Here is a 25,841-nt window from a genome sequence, read left to right as displayed (position 1 = left end):
ACAGGAAGGAAGGAATTTTTAAAAGTCATGAATATTTCAGTCCAAAAGAGTGATTTTTTCCAAAAGTAACATTCTTGCATCTTGTATTCATTATGTTCATTTCCAGGTCAAAATGTTTTGGTACGTAAGCAGAGATTTATTTTTAGCACACTCCCTGCAAACAGAACTTCATGTGAAATTCAAGTTATGTTGTCTTTCGTGACCATAATAATGATTCTCCAGTGAAAACTTGGTTCACTGACCACAGGACACTCCATCACTGAGCAAATTATTACTGGTTTTGCAATTCAAAACATGTAAGAAGTGGCAAGAAAGGCCTTAATGAAGCAAAAAGATATAACCTTAAGTAACAAGACAGACAGACTTGGTTCCAAGTCCATAGTCTTCCTTGGGGACAGACAGCTGGACACGGACACACACAGAGCGAGCCAACATACTACATTTTTTGCCTCATCAAATACCCAGCTACACCCAGAAACTGTTCCAACAAGTTTTGCTATGAGAAGTGTACTGGAGAGTGTGACAATTCAAAGAAACTTTAAAAGACCGCTTACATTTAAATCCATCTCTAAACAAGTTTGATTCTGATTATTTTTTTTTTAAGGGGCTAAGTACATTGCTGTTTACTGAAGTGGCACAGCATCCTTGCATTTGTAGGGCCAAGCAGTGTTACGCGTATGAAATCTGGACTGGCACCTACATCCACAAAGGATTACTTAAGCAGCCTCCTGTTTTCTGAGAGCATGCAGACTGCACAGAGCACATCAAAGGCACTAAGCACACAGATGATTTTAGGTTTAAAGTCAGTGAAGAAGATATACATTAAAGGAAATCGTCTACAGGAAAGTGCCTCGATTCAACTAAGGTGACTGTTCACTTGACTGAAATAATTCCTGGCTGACAGTTTGTGAAAGTGGAGCATTCTTACACACTTCAGGAGCAGAAAGGCCAGCAGTACCAGTTACACATGCACATTGCATCCTTTCAAATGTACCACCAGCTTGGGGAAAAAAAAATACATTTGATCTACACATATTCTTCAGCACCCTTCCCTCCTCCTCACCATTCAGCACCACACACATACCCCCTTGGTACCCAAGTCACAGCGAGGCATTATGCCATTCACATAATTATGCAGCTGTAACATTTAGCATACAGCTGTACTCTTTCATAAGAAAACAAGGGAATATAAACATTTGCTTTTTTTATACTGATTATCCAAAGATCAGATAAAACTACGGCCCTCAGGTCTAATTTTAATTTTGCTTTTGGTTCACAATATTTTTCTGGTCAATCATTTGTCTCTAAGCCACAAAAATTAAGTCCTCTTCCAGACTAGAGTTCAGGCTACTTTAGTAGTTTCTGCCAGGTTTGGGTTTTGTTGGTTGGTTGGTTGGTTGGGGTTTTTTAAGACACGTATTATCACAGACCTTTAAAAATCTGTCAAAAACCTCACTTTACAGAGAGCCACTGACTGATTAGAAATCCCATACTAGAAAGTAAAAACCCTAAGTACTGTTTTACACCTCTACTAACACAAGTATGGGATTAAGAGTACATATCCTGTGCAACTACTTCAAGCACCGCTTGTGATGAGACTGATGTATCTAATCTATACTCTTTTGATGTTTCTCATGCAGTATAGCCTTTTTATTCAGATGATTACTTATTGAAAAAGAAACTACACCAAATACTTAAGGATGATGCTATGTTAAAGCAATTTGTATCCTTGTGCTTCTATCTTCACACTTGCAGCGTTCTCAAAATAAAGGCTGCAGGAATATTTTTAACATTGATTATATCTAGCAGAAAACTTCTAGGCAAGAAGTTTTCTTATAAAAAAAGCCCTATCTAGATAGAGCTGACATTATGTTAAAAGGAAGTTGTAAATTAAACTTGCAATTCGCTATTTTCACGCCCTTGCAATGTATTAAAATGCACATGTATTTGTAGAGTTCATAGCCCAAAAAGAAAGAAAAAAAGGTAAAAAGATATTCCGGCCACATAAACACACAGAGTATAGCAGTCAAAAGTCAGAAATTACCTACCTGGCTACTGGAAGGAAAATGGCCCTAGATGAAGCTTCCAACAGAAGAGGATGGAAGAGAAACAAAATGCTGAAGGAAAGAAGTAGTACAATATTCCCAACAGAAGCAGTCTTCCCCAAAGTGTCAACTTTTTTTTTTTTTAAATACAAGAACTTTTCTATGAAAGCGTGACACTCACGAGGTTATGAATAGCCAAATTCCCCTGTGGAGACAGAGCCTTCAGTTACAGAGAGTAACAGACCTGCCAGGCACCGTGGCCACCAGGGAGCCCATGGCTCCACAACCTGCTTTGCCCAAGGTTGTCTTTCCAACCCACTGAAACTTCTGTTCTTGTAAATACTCCTACGTATCCCAGGCAAAGCAAGCTGGGTCAGCAGCAGCCTAGCTAAGTACGCCCTCTCTGCTTCTAGCCTTCATTACAGAGCAGACACTGCTCTTGCAAGTCATTTGGTTTTAACATTTGGGATACGCACATCACCGTTGTGGAGTCTTCCTCAGCAACTGTGCCTGAAAGATTAGTAAAAATGGCTAAATATTCTCAAATTCTTGCTTCCAGAAGTTAAATGCAAAGCAAAAGGATATCTGACTCAATGAAAAAGCAAACATCGGTCACACCAATGACACACTCTAGCAGTTTAACTGTTTGCTTAGGATGTTAGCCTTTCAGCTGTCACCTTGTCAAAGTTACTAGGAAGGTCTACGATTCAGGGCCACAAGGTTTCTGTAGAGACTGACAACAGAGAATTGCTCAAGCTTCTGAAGCAACACCACTAAGAAAAGTCTGTTTTCTTCATTTCGCCCCTTTTCAAAGCGTGCGTTTGGCTTTCGATGTAACAAATGCAAATAGATGGGCAAACTATAATAGATGAGAAGAAAAAAAAAAACCTCAATGACTTCCTGTCTCCACCTACCTGACCTTCCCAATTACCTGCTTTTTTTCCTAACGTCAGGGGAACAGCAACAAGGCACTGACATCATTACATACTCATTTATAGCACCTTTACTTTGGACTTGGATTACATTTTTATCCTGCTGTACAAGAAACCAAAAATCCAATGGCCCCTTTTGAGCTGCTTTTAAGACAAAAGAAGAGTTTCCCCTTTCCTGTTGCATATGTTAGAGATTAAGGTTGTGTTTGGAGCACCCAAAACAGTAGTTTTACTTCCTGGTCACCTCATTCTCCATACTTGTTTTTTATTTAGACACCTTGAATCCAAACTACTAGAAAGAGCAAGCGCAATGGAGAAGTTTCTTGCCCCGAAAGTGTCAGTAAGATTAAAAAGAGGCATTTCATATCCTATAAAAAGCTGTAACACTTCCCCGCATGGACCACTGCTCTTCGCCCTGAAGACTGTCAGGAGCACCCAACATCCCTGCTACGTCCTTCCTACTGATCCAGTGGAAGGAAAGTGGTACTAACATCATTATCAGTTTCCTGGTATTCTAGGGCATCTGGACGTAAAGTCTTCCTGGAAGCCTTGCCGTGCCATTTTATGAACTCTGCCTGCTGAGGTTGACTTAATGAAACCTAATGTTGAGATTGCTGCAAAACTCGATTAGCTCCCCTACTTCCTTTCCTTCCCACCACCAACATGCACGTGGAAAGGAAAGGACTCCAGCTGACGTTCTCACACAGCAACACAAGATAAATACGTTTGCTTAAACCTAACTTATCATTTCAGGTGCAGGGGGGAGCAGCTTTTAGAGAATAAGCATACCCAAGACCTAATATGCCACAGCTTTATTAATTTTTTAGTACTCTGACATTATGTTGCACTGTCAAAATCTTTAACTCAAATCACCAAAACCGATGAGTCCCTAAATACACATGGAGGCTCTAAATTTACACTGTGTTAAATCAGATTTTGACAAGTGTAGCATCTATATATATGCAATCCGAATACTTCTTTTGGCTCAAAAACAACTAAGCTCAATTTAAATCAAGAATCTGAAGGAAGGAAAATGTCTTCCTTTTCCAAACTAGGGATAAAATTGGTTTACATGAACAAGCACTTAAAGCAATGTCATGACAGAAAGGGTCACCAGAAAAAAACTCAGATAAATGTATCTTTTAATCATATCAATTTTAAATACCCCATGTGCTAAAACAATAGATTGTGAATAAGCATCTTCAATTTTAATGCAAGACTTTAGATGTGTACAAATACCACATAAATTGCATTTTAATATAAAGAAAATGACAGTGTAACTTATGTTAGAAATAATTACTACAGTAATAAAAATATATATATAGGACAGCAAAAATTTATATAAAAATTAACCGTGCAAGAATCAAATCATCCTGAAACTGCTTGGGAGCTCTGTGCAAGGCTGTATGCTGACCACCCGAGCTAAAATCTGCACTCTGAAAAGCAACCAAACAGGCCCAAGAGCTCCCAGTGCTGTTTGTGAGGCGGTTATTTGTTCTTGTCAAAGATGCCAAGCCAGTCATCGAGAACAGCTCCAAGATCTTCAATCTCATTTAAGAAACACATCCAATCCTGGAACTGATTTGATTATTTTATTTTGGTGTGTGTCCTCTCCCCTCCCCCCCCATTTTGAAAATTAAAATCTTATGAAATAATTTTAATCTTAACATTACTCAGCTCTTTTAATGTTTTAGAACAGTAGGATTCAGAATGACTCAAACACTGGGCTTCTGTTGAAAATCCATATGATTAATATTTGTCTGAGATGTAACATAAGGAGGGGAAAAACTACAGCTTCTGCAAACTGGCAAGCCTATTTTACCTCCAAACAACTAATTTTTTTAATAGGTGGAACTTGAAAGTGCTTTTTGCTCTGCATTACAGTCAGGCACTTCTATCCTTCCCCTCCTTTCCAGTTTAAGTCATTTCAGAAGGCAACAAGACTGCAAGAGTTATAGTAACTGAATCACAATATGTTTTACTGTATGTCAGCATTTCACATACTTTCGGAGGCTGAGACATCTTAAAGGAAATGAAACTCTTCACTGAAGAGCCTGACTATTTGCTAGTCAATGTCCATCTACATTTGCTTTAATTCTGTTTTTTATAAACCCTCAGATAAGTTCTCATTCATCTTCTCCCCATAGTATTTCCCCACACTAACTGCAGCAATTCACAATAATCAGAAGATCGAGTATCACTGATGGCACCCAAGCTGACATCCATTCAAAGCACGAAGAAGTCCACCTCTTGGTCTTTTGCTTCAGGCTCTCTGCAAAGACGGACTGTTTCATGGTTCACACCGCCAAACACATTAACACAGCCCGAAACAGGGCAGATTTTTTATAAATTAAAGCTGCAGCTTTGTATAGCACTGCCTCGCGTTATCTAGAAAGCTCTGTGAAGCGCTCTGCCCTAGTATCAGATACCAAACCACAATCTTAAAGAGAAGAGCATACGGTCATTTTTTTGTGATCGTTTGCTTTAGTCCCGTTTAGCATTTTCACACAAATTCTATTACAAAACACTGGGTTGCAAAACAGAGGTTTCATACAAGAACAAAACAATAACGACTAAATTTAATTACACGCTTCAGAAGACGAAATAAGTGACAGGTCTGCACACAATTAAAGGACAGAAAAATTTTGGTGGAACTGAAAATATTTCCTTGACTAGTAATACTCTGCATACTTTCTAAACGGCAAGTTCCAGGCACTCAGGAATTGCATCAATCTGAGCACTGATATTCTCAGACAGTATTAAGCACAGAACACAATCACTGCATTATCATTGTTCCTAAGTATTTACATTCCATGAGCAAGCACTGCACATCAAGCTCTGAGATTCTGAATTTCCTCCTAGTTTGATGACACCTTTTAAAGTGAATCTGGAGCTAACCAATGAATCAAACGGCCCTGTCTTCAGTGACACAACAGCCTTAATTTATGACTCTGGCAGAGAAGACGGTAGCTGAGGAAGATGTACAATGTGCCGCATATTGTGGGAGGTTTATTTTTTTGTTTCTTCACCTTCAAAGTCTTATATTCATATATTTTGTGGCATTTTTAAAAGTTCAAATGTTCTAGGAGAGAACCATGCATGGTTCTGTATTCAAAAATATTTTTGCAAGGTTTTCTAATTAAGTTTGAGTCCCAAGTTTTTCTTTAGAAACTGCTTGGACAAATTAAACACTAGATAGATTAGTACTCAACTAAGCAACATGAAGATAATAGTTGAAAATGTCATTACCCAACATAAATAAAAGAGATGACATTGGTAGCCAACAACTTCAAGTACAAGATTTATATGACCCAAACAGTCTATCGAGACCAACTTTTCAGGCACTGGGTAAAGGACTGAACAAGAGACAGAGCACCAGCTATTTGCTGCACCACTTGAACAGTCTAGAAGACACCCCTGTAAGCTGAAACTCAAATTTTTCGTAATTAAGAGATAAAAGATATTATATATTATTCTTATAGCCTTGGTTCTCCACATATTCAATCCATATAGCTAGTTGTACTGCTAATTGTACAGAAATATACATAATTTAATATTGCCTATATTTTGCCATATTAGACACCCGGCGAGACACATCCATGTACTTATGATCTCCCTCTTTTTCCTAGCCCCCTCGCCCAAAATAAAAACCAGTTTGTTCTCTGGAAGCACAAGTTCACTTCACCCCAGCTATCACGCTTAAGAATCACAACCACCCACTGAAATTCCCCATCCCATCAGAAGACTTTCAGGATTGTATGGGTTTGTCATGTGGTTTGTTTCATTTTAATTTGTTGATAGAGTTGTTATTCCTGTTAACGTTACTTCAGACTTTCCCCAACTGTAACCAGTAATTACATCTACTTATCTGTCACTTAATTGTCAGATCAGTGACCATCTTTCACACTACTTCCAGTTTTTCCAGTAGGAGCCAGGGAGCAGCTGTAGGTTTTCCTCTACACGCTCTAACGACTTCGCAGTCCCCCAATATTCCCACCCCCAACAGCCACCGACTCGCCAAAAGAGCTACCAAAAACCTCCGGATCCTCTATTTATACTTCGGGAAGTGTATGAAATTCTGGAAAGCACAAACACTCCTGCGGCTAACTCTGTAGGTGAAGCACAGCAGCTTCTACGAACCAGAACAAGCTTGCGCTGGCAACTGGCGGAAGAGGAAAAGCACCCAGCTGCCAGCAGGGCACCACGTCCCACCCAGCAATCGCTCCAACCCCCCGGCCAGATTCTCAGGAGAAAACGGACAGAACGTTTTTCAAAGCAGAGACCAAACTATAACACAGAACTCCACAGAACACGTCAAAACCACCAGACTCAAAGCCTACTGTTTTCATCTCTTCCAGCGCTTTTATAGTGGGTTTTAGAAGCTGGCTACCTGCCTCTCCTCTGCAGACCATTTTGCCATTCTTTCCCCTTCCTTTCCTAACACTCTCTACCGAGCAGAGAGCAGCCACCATTCTGCTGTTTCAGAAACTGATTCTATATAATCTAATTAAACTCTAAGCAATTTTTTCCTCAACTCATACTTAGCTTTGAGACTTACCGTGTCCCTATTTCAGAACTGAAAAGCAGCCTGGAAAATCATATATTTTCCAAGCTATGATAATCGGTCTAATAAAAGATAAAATGTCTATTCCCAAACTGTATAATTGACAGGAAGGAACAGATGGGAGCCTTACTGTGCATTAGTTCAGATAATATTACAGCATAAACTAAACTTGTGTCTACCTGATATAAGCCATTTTGATGCTTTTCACGATCTCCAATTGAGATCAAACTAAAAAATAAAGAAGTTGATAATCTCAGCAGTACGTGCAGATAAAAGGGCAGATTAAAAAAAAAAAAAAATCTATGTGTGTAACGCAGCAACAGCTACAAAGTATGATACAAAAAGCATCTAATGACTTTGCACTTTTCCCGCAGATGGGGAGTACCCTCAGACCTACCCTTGACACAGCACTCCCGCAACACACGCCAGTCAGAGCCCCTTGCCACAAGGCGGATTTACGGAATGTCACAACCCGAACAAGTTGTAGGTAGGTATAGAAATAAAAATATAAAAAAGGAAGAGAGACAAGAGTTTCCCTACGTGTTGGATAAAGGCGGGAACTGCCTGTTGCTGTACAGACTTCCAAGCCGGACTGCGGGGGCGGCTGGCGCTCTGGGGAGGCAGGAGCCCTCCGAGCACCCGCACACGGGGCATCTGCGGAGCCGGCCCCGGCACGGCGACCCCCGGCACGAGGGGGCTCCCGGCCCCACGGCCGCCACCCTCCCCGCCGGCCACCGCCCCGCCGCCCCATCCGGGGAGCCCTCCGGAGGCCGCCGCGGCCCGGCCCTGCCCCGCCACCACCCTTCCCCCCCGGAGGCCGAGCGCGGCGCCGCGGCATGCCCGCGCCCCGGGGCGGCGGCGGCAGCGGGGGAAAGGGCCGGCAGCCACGCCGCCCACCCCTCCCCGACCCCGGCGCCCGCAACCCTGAGGCGGGACCGCGCCCCTCACCCGCCCGACGACTGAGGGCGGCGCCCGGGCGGGTCTCCCTCGCCCGGCGGGACCCCCTACTCCGTCCCGGCGGGACCCCCCCCAGCCCCGGCGGCGGGGCGTTACCTGCCGGCTGTTCCCGCAGCGGCGCTGCCGGCCGGGCTGCGGCGAGGCCCGGGGCTGCCTGGGCGCTCCCCCCCGCTGCGGCTGGGCTCTCCCCGGCGAGTACCGCCCCCTCCCCCCGGCGCTGCGGCGCGGTGGTGCCGCCCATACCCCTCCCTTTCCCGGGCGGGATGGGGCCGCCCGCCAGCAGCGGGGCGGGGCGGGGCGGGGCGGGGCGGGGGCCCGCCCGTGCGGGAGCTCCGCGCTGAGGGGCAGCGGGGCCCAGCCCCCCCCCGGCCCCGCTCCGGGCGGCGCCGCCCCGGGCGGGAAGCGCACCGGAACCTCCCGCCCGGCCCCTGCCGCACGCTCTCCGCCCGTCTCCCCGAGTCCGCTCCGAGCGCGGCGCGGCCGCCGGAGCGGGGAGCGAGGCCCGCGGTCCCCCGCAGCCTCCCGGGGCTCCCCGGAGAGGGGGCGCCACCACCGCCCCGCGGGACCGGCCGCCGCCGGGGGAGGGTGGGGGCCAGCGGAGTCCCGTCCCGTCCGGCGGCTCCCCTCCGCCCCGGTACCTGCCGCCTGTCCGTCCGTTCGTCCGCCCGCCGCCCGGTGAGGGTCCGCGCGGGTGTCACCGACCCACCGCCTCCATGGCGCTCGGTAGGGCGGGAGGAGCTCCTCCCCCTCCCGCATGGACCCGGCCAACGTGACGGGCCGTTGCCATGGCTGCGCAGTGCTGACGTCAGAGCACTTAAAGGGCCAGCGCCCCGCTCTGCGGCGGCCCCGGCGCTGTGCCGCCCCGCCCCGCCCCGCCCGGAGCAGCGGCCCTGGGCCGTGCGAGCAGGGGAGGGACCCAAGCGGTGGGTGCGGTGGGTGGGTGGACGCGCCGGTCCCGCACAGTCCCGCACCCCGCGGCGGGCGCGGGGAGCACATGCACCCCCAGGGTCCAGCTGCCGGGGTCACGGCCCCGATCCCACGGAGCGCCCCGCCGCCCCAACTAGGGCCGAACCACAGTCCCGCCAACGCGCGTACGGCACAGCCAGCCCGCGGGGCGCCCCCGCTGCGCCTCCCGGGGAGGGGGCTCCCTTGCCCAGGCCGCCAGCACCGAGGGGGCACCCCGGCATCACCCATCCTCTCAGCACGGGTGTGCTGCACCATCAGCAAGATCTCTGTAACATATTTTACACGAGCATCCTAACCACCGAGGGTGAAGCGATCTCCGAGATATTCATGTATTGCCGATAAATGGCGTGGTGTTAATGGCAGTACCTGCCGGAACACACAGCACAGACTGCGATGAACAGCTCATCGCTTACCTTAAATCAGCCTTAAAAATATTGATACACTTCCCTTAACTGACTCAAACCTATTATCTTAATAGCCTTGTCCTGGTCGCAAAGTCTACATTGTGCTTCCCCTGTGCTGCAAGGCGTCTGTCTGCCGTCTTGAGGACAGATGTCTCTCAGCAATACGTTTGCTTTGCAGTTAATGAGCAATCACATGGCAAAAACCAAGAAGGAGCAGGTCTGGATTTTGCTGGACCATGCTTGAAGAGGAAAAACCCTTTCTCAGAGTCACTGCATCACTGTAGAAGTTGCTTAACTTTTTGTAAAGGGGGGAAACTGCTGCAAGGACAGCCCGCCCCTGGACTGCACTTGCTCCCTTACGTCTTCCTTTCTTCAGTCTGCAGAGGCCTGAGGGGCGGTTACGGACAAGGTGCGGTCCCACAGCAGGCACATCGCTTCTCATCCCCTGGTTTGAAACAGCTCTGGAAAGCAACAGGCAGTAAGCAAAGGCCCAGAAAAGTTCCAGTGACAGGTAGTTATGAAACGATCAGGCTTTGTCCTTCCAGCGGAGCAAATTAAAACATTTTATGAAAATTACATCATTTATCCTCCTGACTCATTTGTGAGACAGGGAAGATCCTTCGCTGCCGGCTGGGAAAACGAAGCGCACAGGGCACGGTTCTCAGCAGAGGACCTCGCCTTGCCGGAGAGGCCTTGATGGAGCCGTGGTGGTCCAAGGCCAGCAGCAAAGCAAAGTTTGCAAGGAAGGATATCATTTCTTAGACCAACTGATACAAACAAATTGCCTCTCCTTATAAAACTCCTCTCACGTATTGCGCATCCTGTTTAGTCACTGACGTTACGTACGTATTATACAAAAAAGTCAGGAACTCCTAACGAAGCAGAAATCCCCAGTCCTGCTACTGGCAACATTTTACAACCCGTTTTTATCCAGTTCTGCTTCTGACCACTGGTTTCACATGCCAAACCATACCCTGCAAAACCAGAGCTACCCTAATGGAGCTATTCTTATGCCAGCTCAGCAATACGCTTCGTATTATTTTAGAATTTCTGTACGGAATCAATGTGTTCTCCAGCGAAAGGGAGATGTTGAGACATAGCGCCAGGCGAGATTTGAAAATCAATATCTAGATCGCTTTCTCTAACATATTCTCCCTGAATTATGAGTTACCACAGCCAACGCAGCACCTTCGGTTTCTGATAGATTAAATGCTCCTGGAGGCCCCCAGTGCTTGGATTCCTGCCCGATGAGTCTGAAACACCTCCCGAGGGAAGGTAAAGGAAGGGAACCTGTTTGGAGATTGTGCTGATTCAGCTGTAACTGAAAACCTCAGCCAAGGTAGCTCCGGCAGTGCCCCGAACACCCTTTTGACAGAAATTTTGTGAAATGCTGTGTGCTAGTACAGTGAAGGGGTACTAGGAAGCAAGGAGGCATTTTCTGAAAAACTCCCCAGTCTTGGCAGGGCCTGAGACCAAAAGATGGACAGGCACGTGTATAATCTCGATGGCTAAAAATACCACTGAAGTCTGTGCATGTCTTTTCCTGGTTCCAGAGAAATGCAGGGTTCGCTGCCGGCCTGGTACTTGCCATGTTCTGGAAAGCCCCCACACTTCATCAGCCCGTTAGCTAATTCCTTCCCAAAACACTTCAGGATATACAAGAAGTAATTGTGTTTGTTCAGGAGACGAGTTAAAGCAAAAAAGCCCCAGATAACTAAGAGAAAGATCCAGAGGGAATCCCCTGCCCTGGTGTGACTGAATCATGCCACCCCTTTGACTAACTTTAGGAAAACAAACCCTAAAATTGCTCACTCCGCCTTCAGAACTCATCTATCGATATGGCAATCCACTTTCTTGACACCTCTGTGATGGCAGCACTGGTTTCCTTTCATCATTGGTTTGTTTGTTGGTTAAATTGGGCCACTCCCGCGGCATGTGCACTGTCCTTTTGCTTTGTCCTCATTCTTTGTGTCTGCCTGACAGCACGACTGCTGCTGTAATCCACGCAGCTACTCGGGTGAGATACGATAACCTACACCTTCTTCCCCTTACTTTTCCATTGGTCTCTTCAGGTCTAGGAATTAAAATGGTGATTAACTCCTTGCTAATAAGTGAGCAGTCTCATGTCATTCTTTATTCAAGCTTTATGAAGGGCCAGCGACTTCAAAGTTCATTTACCAATACAGTTTAACTACTCTGTTAAGCAGGATTACACATATTATCTTTATATTCTATATACATGATGGGATAGCATGTCTACCTTCAGATATCCCTTCCCTAATTTGTTCCTAAATACAAGAGCCAATACAGTAAGGCTTCACCTTCAATCTCCTGCTTTTATTCCCACTGAAGTCTAACACTCCTTCATTTCAAGAACCCTCCACTTGCTCAGCGCACAACTGAAGCATGACGGATCACCTTTTGTCATTCCGTCAGTGGTTCTGCTTACGTGTGGGTGACCTTCCACAGCACCCAGGAGCAGTGCTCTCTCTGCACGCCAGCCCACACCCGACCTGAAATCTTCTGAGGTGGCAGTTTAGTTCAGACAGCGCATGTGTCTCTCTATAAGTCCCAGAAAGAATGCATATGGCAGCTGCACTGGCTGCTTGCTGCCAGCTCTGGTCTTCGGATCACTGTTTAACTGGGCAGGTGGAGGGGAGCATCCGTGCTGTGGTTTCCTGGTGTTACTGTGACACCAAGAAACGGTGAACGTCAGTTTCCAAGGCTGCCAGTCTAGCATAATTCCATTCCTTTTATAGCCAAATGCTTATTCTCTAATATTTAATTCAAATAAAGGATCAAGGAAAGAGAATGTAAGGAGAAACAGTACTAATATTTTTCTTATTATTTAGGAGACTGAAGAAACAGTGGATGGCAGAGAGTGCATTTACTTTTTGAGGTCTGGTAAAACAACTGGTCAAGCGGCACAGTTGGATCATGGTGCAGCTGCAGTTGTGAGGCTGGATTCCTGGCTCCAGAGCAAGCCAGGTGACTCATCCTTTAAAGAGAACTGAACAATCACCAAACGCTATGTAAATAGAAGAAAGGGGAGTGGGTATATATGCATCAATGCTTTATCTATGGCCTATATTTATACATGTATTTATGAATAATACATGTTAATATTTCTTTCAGACAAAACGATGAAGGACACTCATGGAACCGCTGGAAGTGCTCATCATAAAAGAACAGCAACAAAATCCAAATGGGCTGAAAAAGCCACTTGATCTCTACTGTTCCTCTCTAGGACTAGTTGCGACACTGAGAGATCAGGAGCGGGTTTCACACGCTTACTGTAATTTGCAAGTATGTATTTCACCAGTGTGTAAGATCACTAAGTGAGGCAAAAGACAATGCTCATATTAATCACCATACTTCTGCATATTCTCTGCTGCTGCAGTCTAACCCAGTTGTAATAATGGCACGCGAGGGCTGAGAAAACTCTCCAGCATGTTTTGGAAATTCTTTTGATTTCTTCTGGAGGGGGAGAGGAGTAGGCAAGCAGAGAAAGGGGAATCTGTATTTAAAACCTGCATAGGAAAATTTAGGAGTCTGCCTACAAGTCCCAGACACAGAGGATGAAGCCTCACATCAGCTGTAACTCTCTGGCAGCTGCTTTGCTTGCAATGGCCAGGGAGAAGGCTCCTTTCTACCAAGGGTGTGGGTGTGGAATTGTAATAGACGCTTCCATAAACTGCTGTCTGCTCAAATGTCATGACGTTGGCTTTCTGCCCCATTTTCAACTGCAGAGAACAGCAGATGGGAGGGGCAGAAACAATGAAGATCCCTTTTTAACTCTCAGTTTGAAAAATCTCCCAACTCTTTTCAGCAAAATAGCTCTTCTCCTAACTATTGTGAATGGTATTTTCTAGACCCTACTGTGGAAATTACAGTTACTTTACCATATACCTAACCTAATCCTAAACCCCAAGAATTTTACAGTGTGTGCAATAGGGAGCAAAGAAGGACTAGTGTCGTGGTTTAACCCCAGCCGGCAGCTCAGATCCACGCAGCCGCTCGCTCACTCACCCCCAATGGGATGGGAAAGAGAATCGAAGGGTAAAAGTGAGAAAACTCATGGGTTGAGGTAAAGGCAGTTTAACAGGGAAAGCAAAAGCCACATATGAGCAATGCAAAACAAGAAACTCATTCCCTCCTTCCCACGGGCAGGAGGTGCTCAGCCATCCCCAGGGAAGCAGGGCTCCATCACACCCAACGGTGACTTGGGAAGGCAAACGCCATCACTCCCAACATCCCCCCTTCCCCCAGCTCTATACGCTGAGCATGACGCCATATGGTGTGGGACACCCCTGGGGTCAGTTGGGGTCAGCTGTCCTGTCCGTGTCCCCTCCCAGCCCCTTGTGCCCCCCCAGCCCCTCGCTGCTGGGGTGGGAGGCAGGAAAGGCCTTGGCTCAGCAGGGACGGAAACATCCCGGGGCTGTCAACTCTGTTTCCAGCACAAACCCAAAACACAGCCCTGTACTGGCTACTGTGGAGAAAGCTAACTCGACCCCAGCCAAACCCAGCACAACTAGTTAGCTGCACACAGAATTGCAAGGGATCACTTTTTGTGAGTTTCCAGTTATTTCTTCGATAAATGAAGAGCGTGATGTACATTAAAGTTGTGTTCCAGTTATAAAGTAGAATGAGTAGAGACAAAAGAAAAGATGTCAATAGTCATGGAAGGAGCTTAACAAAGCAATCCATAACTGCCATGGCTAGTAAAAGAGCCTGGAATTAGGAAGAAAAAAGTATTAAAGAAGTATTATCTTGTTCAGTCTGTTCAGCAATTGTTTGGCCCTTTTATGGAACTAGACAGGAAGCCAACTGAAGAAGCACGATCATGACCATTATTAGCTTTAGAAATTCTTACAAATATAAGCTAGTTTCCAATCACAACAAAATCAAACTACTTTTCACATTTTTAATGAAAGATTCTTGCATTCCCCTGCTACCCAATATCTCAGAAAATAATAGGTGTACTGTGTTTTAGTACATCTTATTCGCAGAGTGCCCCCAACAAATGAGGGCATTTACAACAGCCCAACCCCACAGTACACAAATACAATGCCATCCCCCTGAGCGGAGTTCAGCGGTGCTAACTGCGGGCTGCAGAGCTGCAAGCTATCAGGTGTCACACTGGCAAACGCTTTGGGGAAGATCAGTGCGTGAACTCAGGATTTAACCCAGTGAGTTGCAGTTGCACGGTAAAGATGACAAAGGCTATTTATTCCTCAGATCTGGAATCTAAGCTAACCTCCAGGTGTAGCGCAGCAAGAAATTTTCACTGCAGTCAAGTGAGGCACATTAGACAAATTACAGATCTGTTTCACCTCCCTCTGAACTTTGAGTCTGAGCTTACACTGAGTTGTCAGGAGTATTACTCAAACTTGCAATTTCTACATTTTGCCATTTAACTTAAAGAATTTTTGGTACCTGTAGAGTTTTATGGTCATGAATGAGGAACTCTGATACAAGAGGCTGGGTTTCCAGGTCTACAGAGAGACAGAGACAGTTTTTAGTAAGCTTTTCAGTGTACTGCTGCTCCTGGCTCTTAACCTGCCTCTGCAACAGCATTGTTGCTACAGCCCCAGCCATTCCTGAGGGAAGAGGCTTCCAGCGATAGTGAATTAATGATCCTGGAAATGGCACCGTGGCCTAGGCAGAGAAACAACACTATTTCTACTGTTATCTGCAGCAGTTTTAAAAGACTGTAAGTAATATAAAATTATACAGCAACTGCACCTATAACAAACTCCTGTGCCCTGATGGTGGACACTTTATCTGAATGAAAGGGGGTGGAGGGAACAGAGAGACCACTGAGGGTTAGGGAGAAGGCAGTACATACTCTGCAGTGCCTGTTCAGATCTGTACCGTAACTGTGCTTCACTAGCTGCTAGGGTTTGCTACTTGCATATCGTCTGTTAAATGGGCTGAAGAATCTAGAACGTTTGGGATTTTTTACATTTTGAAGGCTGAGATGTCTGTGGTGGTTTGGATGTGTACATCGATGATGACTCAACATTTAGACCTAATTCAGGAAAGGAAAATGAAGTACAGAGGCTTATTGGGCTTAATCAACTCATACACATTAAGGAGCACATGGGAGAAAATACTTGGTTTCATCTGTGTTTTCCTTCAGTAAATAGCACTAGTAGATGCACAGTTCTTTTCTGTCAACAATTTTAAACCATTCTTCAACTATGAGTCTCTTTCTGTGGGAAAGTAAGGCACGGAGTGGTGTAAACAGCTTGCCAAGCAACCAGCGGCAGAGCCAAAATCAGAATTCAGCCTGCCTGCCCACCTGCTTTCCTGCTACCCTTGCTGCCGAGCAAGCCGCCCAACGTGAGAGCTTTTCAGATGGAAGAACAAATGAGCAAACAAAGGAGTGAAATTAAATATAAGCAAAGTGCAAATGACCAGTACGAGAGCCCGAAGAAGCAAAATGCAAAAAGAAACAGTAAAAACATTATAAAATAAATTTAGAGATTACAATACAGAAGTAATTTCCATTTTAACGCGTGACTGCTAATGGTGTGTTAATGATTTTCCTCATATACACAGGGCTTTGGTCCAAAACTCTGAATGAAACCATTCATGCTCTTCCGTGTATCTTTTACCAGAAGATATCAGTGCTCCTTAGCCAAGATGCTCCTTAGTGTCTTTCATTTTGCTTGCCTGTTTCCACTGCGTGTCATTTCAACACTGGGGAAAGCATCGGCTTGACAGCTTAGCAGGCTGATGTTCTCTCTTTGCAGAGACGGGAAGGATGTGCGGCAGCAGAGTAAGCTTGCTACAACAGCACTCAGCTGAATGCCTCAGCTCAGCTCTGCCCCGAATGAACCCGCTGGCACAGCTCCGTCCCCCTTTGATTGCGAGAGAGTCAGTTAGGGACAGCAGCAATACTGGTTTCTGTGATGCTTTTTCTGCTAGAAACTGGACTCAGGCACAGTTCACATCATCCATCAGGCTCTGTTAACATGGTAACAGTTTCTAGTCACTAATGACCTGGGCTGGATTTGACTGGGCAACCGGCCATAAACAAGAAAGCCTCCCTAAACCATTACCAGCCCCTCTGAACCATTCAACCCTCTGTAATGCTGGGGGGGACTACAATCCAAAAAACCCCCAAAAAACCCACAAAACCCACTTTTTAAAATAAAGCTTCTCACAACTGACAGGGAAGCAGCCACCCCCGCACACACCTTATTCACTCACTGCACTGAACTGGCATTCCTTCAAGAGCTGGGAAGGGCCCAGAGCTGCTGATTCAAAGACATTTGGAAGAAGAACTCAAAAATTAAGGTTTTTCTTCCTTTCTGGCTTCTTGCTTCTTTCCTTGGCCTGCTCTGCCTGCCCATGCTGAATGTCAATCAGCAGAGCAATAGCATCTTTGCAAAGAAGTCCCGAGTATCTTGGCAAATACGTTAACAAGCATGTGAAAAGGCCCAAGGTTTCCACAAGTCCAAAGAAGAAAAGGTTGCTTTAGAGTGGTGGCGGCTGAGCGACAGACGGGGACAAAGGGTCAGGAATCAACAAAGTTATACAACCTTGTCTAAACTATGGCAGACACAGAGGTATCTTTTCAGAAAAGACTTCTAAATGACCCTCGTAGTGCATCCACAGCTTATTTTCAGAGACATTTGCTTACATCAAATACCCCTGGACAAATTCCCACAAGGAAATTGCCAGAATCAGTTGCTATCTGCACTTGGCAGAGAATTGCGTCTTATGTCAAAGCAGTTGTGATCAACCCAAAGCATTTCTCAAAAAAGGCAGTTGCATTTTTATTCAAGTCTCTGCCACCCTGTAATTGACAGCTATTTGATGTTCAGTGCCATCTTGGAATGACTAACAGCTCAAAAGTTTATTACGAATTTCTTATGAACCTGTGGTTAGGACCAGCCTAAGTGAGCAAACAGAAGAAACTGAATTGAGTTCAACAAATTCAGGTCTCCTTCTTTGATGGCCCGATGAAACTGGATGGTTTTTTATAATCACTGGGAATCTGTTTCTTTTGCAATCTGTCAGTCTGACAGCCACATTTAAAAAGGAGCTGGTTTTTTGATGATTACCATATGAAGCTCTAAGTGACTGAGCATTTCATCTTTCTGTTTTAGCAAGCAAATGGTGTATTTACTATGTTTAATAAGATTTCCAAGGCCACTATCTCAGGATATTCCCTAAAATTGTTTAAAGTATTAATATAACACTTTGAATCCTAAAAATAAATACAATGGTTTTAAGATGGCTGGTCAAATTCTGCAGCTACATTGATTAAAATCCTAAACAATTCTGTTCACTTCATGAAATTCATTGCAGTTTCAAGCACCTGTAACAGGGAAAAGAATTTACCCTTTTTTTTTGGTTTTTTTTTGCATCGCTAAAACAGAACGAGAAAACAAGAGCACTTAGTAGTGCTAATATGAACCTTAACTTTGTCTCCATTGGGATGAGGCATACTGTAACAAAAAGATTTAATCTTTCAAGGCTAAATCATGTTCAGCTATCCCTGTTGCGCAGGCATGGTAGGCCTGTCAGAGAAGTATGAGAAGAGGTTTGGCTGTTCTTTGGATTTCTTCAAGTTTCCTGGTAGATCCCACCGCAACAGGAAACTGGGGAGTTGAGCAACAGATCTGGCACAATAACCTAATTGATCTCTCAATTATTTGTACTAAAGAAAACTAAAGATAGCAAAAGGAACTGGAGGAGTCAGGATATGCTGGCTTATGTGTGCATTGTAGAAATGATTAGCTAAGGCAAAGAACATCAGATGGAATAATGTCCCTGCATGATTATCTTCCCACTACTCTGATTAGTGACAAATAGTAGAGAGCTGGAGATCTATACAAATGTCATTAGACCAAGGGTTGTAATGTGATTTAGTGACGTGGCTGCAGTGATAGCTGGTTCCCTTGACACAGCAAAACAAATGGGGGTTTAGCATTGCTGGTTCTCTGCTGTGCTAAAAAGCAAGCATCCGACATAAATGTTGGTCTGTACGAGAAGGCAAGCAAGGGGCTGATGCTTATCAGCATCACTGTGTATCAAACCAATGACTTGAACTGGCATAAGGAGAGTCAGGCCCTAAGATAAAATGTACTTCAGAACACTGCAACAGTGCAATGCAGTTTGATCTTTCCAGCACACCATAATAAAGATTAATTCCTTTTCCCACTGTTCCCCTTCCTGCTTTTCTTTCACTCCCATCACCTTGCTTTGTATTTGACTCTCACAAGCCAGGCTATCCCTGGTTTCTCCAGGTGCGGCTTGCTGGAGAACGCTCCCTGCAGTGGCAGCGGGCAGCAGCTCCCGCTGCACAGCTTTGTTTCGGGGGATCACCAGTCCCAGTCATACTGGCTGCGCTCCAGCTGGCCAGCTAGTTCTTAGATTGCTTTTTCTGGCTATCTATTGGGCAGTTGTCATCCCATAATAGGAAAATTTTTAACTCTTCTCTCAAGGGAAGTAGTGAGAAATAAACTTTCTTTGGGATAATGAGACATAATGCTGCTTGCAACCCCATGAAAATTTTGGGGTTGTTTTTGTAATCTTAATTTTATCCTGGTTAGTTTAACCCAGTGGTCTCTGGGATGATATGGCAGTGCTTCATCTGCTTCAGGGCATCATACCAGGAGGGCCAGAAGAAAGTCTGTAGGAAATTGCCCCAGTCCTTTTCTACTCTTCAGCCAACTGAGAACGACAGAGACCCTCTGCAATGACTGGAGGATAGGAGTCCAGGTCTGTTCAGTGCAGCAGCCTAAATGCTTTCATAAGCAAATGGGGTTTTGTTATTAAATAATACAGTTTTACAAATAACTGAATCTTGATATAATTATTTCCAACCAACTTCCATCCATCAACAAAATCAACACAAGAAGACATCCTTAGTGAGTATACAGGACAGAATGAAGTTAACTATTGAAAACTTTGTTGTCAGATTTATGTTGGTGATTAGGTTCTTTGCAGACTAATTGCAGCTGATCTCTTTTTTTTAGCATTTTACAGTATGTCTGTCATCATCAATCTACAAAGCATACGAATACAATTTTCTGTTTTACAACCTCAATTTAATTTCATTTGTAAGCCCTAGGAAACAAATTTAGCAGTGTTGTGCAACTGATGAGCAAGGCCCTGAAACACAGTGCACACAAACATATTCCCTCTAACCTCTATCCATCTTCTGGAGGACATAATGCAGTTACTGTTCGCCTTCTTTCATGGTCATATTGTTCATAGCAGTGGGAGTACGCTTCCCTCATGACATATGACTGGCAAAACATCAGTGGACATTGAAAACAGATGCTCCACAACAGTCTTCAGACACTCTGCATCTAAGCAGAGATGAATGGAAGGAAGATATTCTCAGCCTAAGATAGGAAAAGGGGGAGATGGTTCATAAGCTTCAGCACTGCTTTGAAGGCCTTCATGACATAAATAGTAAATTAAGTACCTGATGCAGTTGAACTAGACGAAGCAAGAACCAAGCCCTTAGCACTAGTTTTGAGTGATCATTAAACAAAACACTATTTGTGTGATCATTTTGTTTTTCTACAATATTCGTAAATTCACAAGGGAAGGAGGGAGCTTAAGCACAAAGGACTGTGCTTTCTGTTTATTCTGGACACAAAATAATACCCAGAGCTTCCTCTAAAATCCTGCTGAGAATGTAGACTAAAAGAAAGCCTCCAAGAGGAAGTACTGAAAAGTAAATAGGCAGTGCAGGCAGCGCTGCTGAGACCACCACAGAAAGTCAGTCAGTGTGTCAGAGTTCTGGTTAGTACCCTGAACGTAAGCCTGGGAGACAGAAATTGCCATATAATTCTTTCTGCAACATATAATTACATTCTTAACCTCTTTATCTTTTTTTTCCTTTTTGATAAAGAGGAAATAATTCATTTCCAGGAATATAAGTGGCTTTAATTCACTTGGATCAAGCCTCTTCCCCCCCCTCCATCAGCCCAATTCAGCGCCTGACTCAGAACCATCATTCTTACTGCTTCTGTCAGACTGTTCCACATTTCCCAGTGGTTTTCACTACTGCAGTTCAGAAGCACTCTTTGTTCTTATAGTCTCAATGCCTACTAAGGTTTTTCTTTTCATGTTCTTTGACGTTTATTCCCTAGGAGCCAGATCCTTGTGTCCTTACACAGGAGTCAAATCTCCCAATGAATTTGCAAACGTGCAGGATCAGCAACTTAAAAAGTTTATTTGTTCCTCAGGGTTCTCTATGCTCGCAGGAAAAAGGACGCCTATAGGCAAACACTGCATCACTAGGTTTCATCTTCACAAAAAGGAAGTTTAGAGAGGAAGGAAGGCAGAAGAGTGCAAAGCTAACGATTAAAAAACAAAAAACAGACTTCTTGAGTTTTTTCCTGACAGGCTGGTGGTTACAGATGCAGTTACAGGACACTGAACTTACACGTTTCTCAAAATACATCAAAAGACTCCTTCGCTGGGTTGGCACAGTGTCAGCAGTAATAGCCGGTTCCAGAGTACTGTCAGAATAATATGTATCTTTGGATGTATTTCTGAGACATCTTTCAGTTGGGATATCTTTACTACATTTACATTTAGGCACCTGAAATTTCTAACGGCCTGACACCTCAGGCTGGAAAACGCTGCCTGCTCCCATTTACTTCAGCTTCAGTATCTGCGTCAGAGAACGCTGGCCTGGCGTGTCAGAAAATGTAATGTATTCAATTTATGTCCTACATAAAAGTTGAGATCAGCTTCAACGACTAGATCCAATCGGCAGCTTTAATTCAAATAAACAGTGCTGCTGACAACGCTGTTTCTGTGGATAAGGACTCTGTCTCACAAACTTACATGTTAGACAATCTTCAGATTTCACTTCAATGTCAGAAATTTTGTGGCAGGTAGTCTTGGTGTTGAGCCATGACTTGACGCTATCGAACTATCTAGTTGTGTGAAAATTCATCGTGAGACAGTGCCATTAATACCTTCTTATACAGCAGAGCAAAAACCTTTTCTTGTTCTCTGTCTGCTGTGCACGTATAGGACAGAGCTATTGCCATAGACTGATGTCTTCTCCAGCCAGAGAGATTATTCTCATCTTTTCGTCTGACATTTTACAGCAACAGAGTCAACTGCATTCCTTAAGTAGTTCCTACATCAGATCTTTTAACTTGTTGATGTCAATTTGGATTACATGCACGTAGTCTTATGTAGACAAACCCTGAATTTACTGAGCACGTGAAATACCACATCTATGTTTCTCACCTAGATATGCAAACGTTTAATGACCTACACTAATATACACATATGCCTCATTTCCAGTCTGACTCTATCTGCACTCAGCTTACTGCTGTTGGATCGAAATTCATTGCAGGCATATATTTGGTTGAATTGTCCATCATTTCAGTGTGATCTAGCTTGGGATATGTAAAACTGATATGTACTTCCACAGGTGTTTTACAAAGACTTTTACCCTAACTTCGTTGATTATCTAGGTCAACCATCCCTAGAATTTCTACAAAAATCAGGTAGAGCCATTCACAGTCATTTACACAGTTCAGTTTTCTACATTGCTTCTATTTGAACTGAGATAATTTCCATACACAACAGGTCCGTTTCCACACAAAAAGCATAACACAAGGGTTTGAATGCTCGGCTAAAGTCAAACCTAAGGCTCAGGTGGTTCCACCTCATGCTGAGAGAATTTTGTACACTTCTTTGTTTAACCTTGAAAACAGAACATGCAGGGTAGAGTCCCATTGCCTATCAATGATGCAATAAGCGTATGCCACATCAGCACTACTTTGCCAGCATTCCAACAGGAAATTATATTTTATAGAGGATATTTTATTCTATTGGCATTATCATCGGTGTCAAGGCCATCAGTGAAAGCATTAAGCAGACAAAAAGTCTGCCAGAAGATCTCAGTTGTTTGTGCTACTGCATGTGCCTTTATCCCTGATGGTACCCCCAAACCACGAGAGAATAATCTTTTTATGAATAAAATTACTTTAAATTCATATCAATGCATGCTAGAGCAGTGAGATGCTCTGGAATACTGAAACAGCTTGTGAATGGAAAAATCATTCGTTAGTACAAAATAAGGGCGTTGCTGCATTGTCTGCAGGAGATGGCAACATTCAGCCTTCTGGGGGTATACAGCAACGAAAATTTAATGCAGCAGGAAATCTTTCTAAGCAAGAAGTTGGCCATCTGCTAAAAAATTCATTTTATGTTGTAAAAACTTCCCTGTATTTCTCTTTCTTATTATCATTCTCTTTCAGATGCTACTCCTTCAGGTAGTTTTAAGGAGTCACCTAGAAATACTCCTCTCCTTAAAAAAATAAAGCTCACAAACCCAGGCAAAGAGGAAAAATTGTTCAATAAGGTTTTTTTATTATACTATATTTTGCCCCTCTGGCCACCACCACTGAATATAGAATTTCTTCCATCTTCTTTTTGTTATGTGTGCCTGTTTTGCAGACTGAAGAAAATGACTGTAAATCAGCTTGCATTGAAAATGCCATACTTGCAACTAAAAGGACAGGATATTATGCCATTAAAAATAAGATTCAGTATAGTGGTAAAAATTTTGACTGACAGAGGAGCACCTTTTGAGTCATAAATTCTCATTTTTAAAGGACAAAAGGGACTATCACAATCACTGTCTGAATTCCTACACAACAGAGACAATGTAATTTCACACAATTATTCCTACGTCAGTCCCCTGCCTTGTGATCTGCAAAAACGCCTTCTACTTTACATGTCACACCCCACGAGCAAAAGACACAGGGATTCTTGAGGTTTATCGAAAACATTTATCAAAGAGATTTACAAAAAACATTATCAGCAAAGCAGAATCAAATCCTGGCTCTAAACAATCTTGAACATAAGATGAATCAGCACAAGGAAATAATGGTAGGATGGGAATATCTTTTAGAGACATCATCTTTTACAGGATGCACACAGGGTAAAATCAAACTATTTTATACTTCACAAAGTTCCTGTAATTGGATCTTGCAAAATGGATAAGTACTGTAATGGATCTGTTGCTTCATTAGCACACACTCTGATAACCTGCAGTACAACATCCATCAAGCTCTTCATTCCCTCTGGGGAAGGCTGCTGCAAGTGGTTGAGACGTGAGTCAGGCTCTGTAGGATCAGCAGACTCATGCCTTTAGCTTGAGTACTGGCCACAAACAGGAGGCCAGGCAGGTTGGGGCCAGGGTGCAAAAGTCAGGGGGGGACCAGGTTGTTCTCCCTGACAAGGGGACCAGTGCTAGTTACAAGTGATTTCTCATGTTTTGGGATCACCATGAAGCTCTTGTAGGTGACTCAGAACAGGTGAGAAAAAGATTATCCTTTGGCCAAGGAGGTTTCAGGCCCATGGGTTAGCATTTGTAACTTGGCATGAGAATCTCTGGTGTTTGTCTGGAGAGGTCACAGCTTCATATTCCTACCCCTGCCTGCCCTTAGACATTAAGTTAAGATGTGTAGAAAATACTGTTAGGAGTAGTTGAGACTAGAAAATCTTCTAACAGCACTGGTAAGCCTAGCTGAACATTTCTGTCCACGGCCTAATTAGTATAAAAAAACCAGGATGAGATTGTCAAAGGTTGTGAGACACCCAGTCCTAGGTTAATCTTAACTCTCATGTTACATTGCTTCTGTATTTAGATATGTTTTCTTTATTAGATCAGCTTTGATTTGGAGCAGCTTAGTACCTGAAACACCTTGCTAGTACCACAGAAACATGAAACAGAAGTCTGTATTACAAAACTGGACTTAAGTTTAAGCCTGAAAATGTGACCTCTGTCTTCAAGCCTGTCTTAGCTCGTAGATCTGTAATCAAAGCCTAAAGGTGGTAAGTGGTGTCAAAAGAACTTGCACCGAATAGCCACAAAACACATGCCAAGCAGGATGCTTTCCTGAACTCGGAGACCGGAGGCACCATTTACGTCTGCATATGATTTTTACCGTACATTATTTCTTTACCTCTGAACACTTCATTTACAATATGAATCTTGCTTTGCGTTTTATTTTTTCATAGAACAGTGATTATACTGGCAGCAATGCTGATGACATTCTCATGCTGTGAATCCCACAGTTATACTTACATTAGAACTGCAAAACACAGATTACTCAGATCAGATAACCTAACCAGTGGGAAATAAACACAAAAAGCTCACTTACCATGACAGTTTTGGAATTGCACCAGGGATGAACTTGCCTCTGTGGGCTCTCCCAGCTCATGAGTCCTAAAGCATCATCTGCAACATTTTCCAGGATCCAGTCTGATGTTGCTGCCCTTGCATCTAAATAAAAAGCCTCTCAGCTGAGCTCTACCTCTTTACCTTCCTATTCACACGTGGCTTAAACAGACATTTGATTTTTCTATTCTGTGTTTGCCTGTAACTATTTTTAGCAGCTAATAACTGACACCCTAGGGAGCATGATGTCATCGCACTTCGCACTTAATGGAGCTCTCGAAAGTCAAAACCAGACAGCAGCAGCTGTCATCATGGTGAGCTGGCTCATTAGGCAAGGGTAAGGGAGTGACACCACCAGAGCCAAGTTCAAAAGACCAAACAGGAGGAAGTTCAGCAAGATCTCGAATAAAGAAGAGTTCTTTCTTTTGTAAGTAATCTGCAGCCAAGGTTTGAAAAATTGTATGCATTTTTTAAAGGCTGCTGAATACTTCTTACAGTACTAATAAAAAGATAGTCTTACTAGCAATCCTCTTGTCAGTGTCCCATGCAAAAGTTTTGTGGGCTTTTGGTATCAGCACCAGTCAACTACCCACATCACAAAAGACAACTGCTGAACAGGCAGCCACTGGCAGCTTTGTTAGGCCCCTCAGCAGAGAGGCTAAGGACTACGTGATCATGGACACCGAACCTGTCCATTCATCAATATTTGCTCCCAGTATATTTAATGATTCATTGCTCTAGAAACCTCCATTTGGTTGGGTATATGAGGTGTTTCTAACTCCCAGT

General features: G+C 44.0%; 1 protein-coding gene across 4 annotated transcripts in view; it reads right to left on the bottom strand.

Moving 5' to 3' along the window:
* GNB4 (G protein subunit beta 4) overlaps positions 1 to 25,841 on the bottom strand; it is a 76,209-nt gene that overhangs the window by 22,842 nt on the left and 27,526 nt on the right. Inside the window, exon 1 of one of the 4 annotated variants that reach the window (XM_075098424.1) lies at positions 9,137 to 9,244. The exons of 1 other annotated variant lie outside the window; for it this stretch is intronic. The gene's annotated coding sequence lies outside the window, so the exon portion shown is untranslated. Of the gene's footprint in view, positions 1 to 8,081; positions 8,268 to 8,594; positions 8,712 to 9,136; positions 9,245 to 25,841 lie in introns of those variants that run through there. 2 more of the 4 variants (XM_075098425.1, XM_075098427.1) reach the window with 2 other exon arrangements.

This window comes from Phalacrocorax aristotelis, chromosome 7, assembly GCF_949628215.1.
Source record: "Phalacrocorax aristotelis chromosome 7, bGulAri2.1, whole genome shotgun sequence".
NCBI lineage: Eukaryota > Metazoa > Chordata > Aves > Suliformes > Phalacrocoracidae > Phalacrocorax > Phalacrocorax aristotelis.
This window is presented reverse-complemented; position numbering and strand designations above follow the sequence as displayed.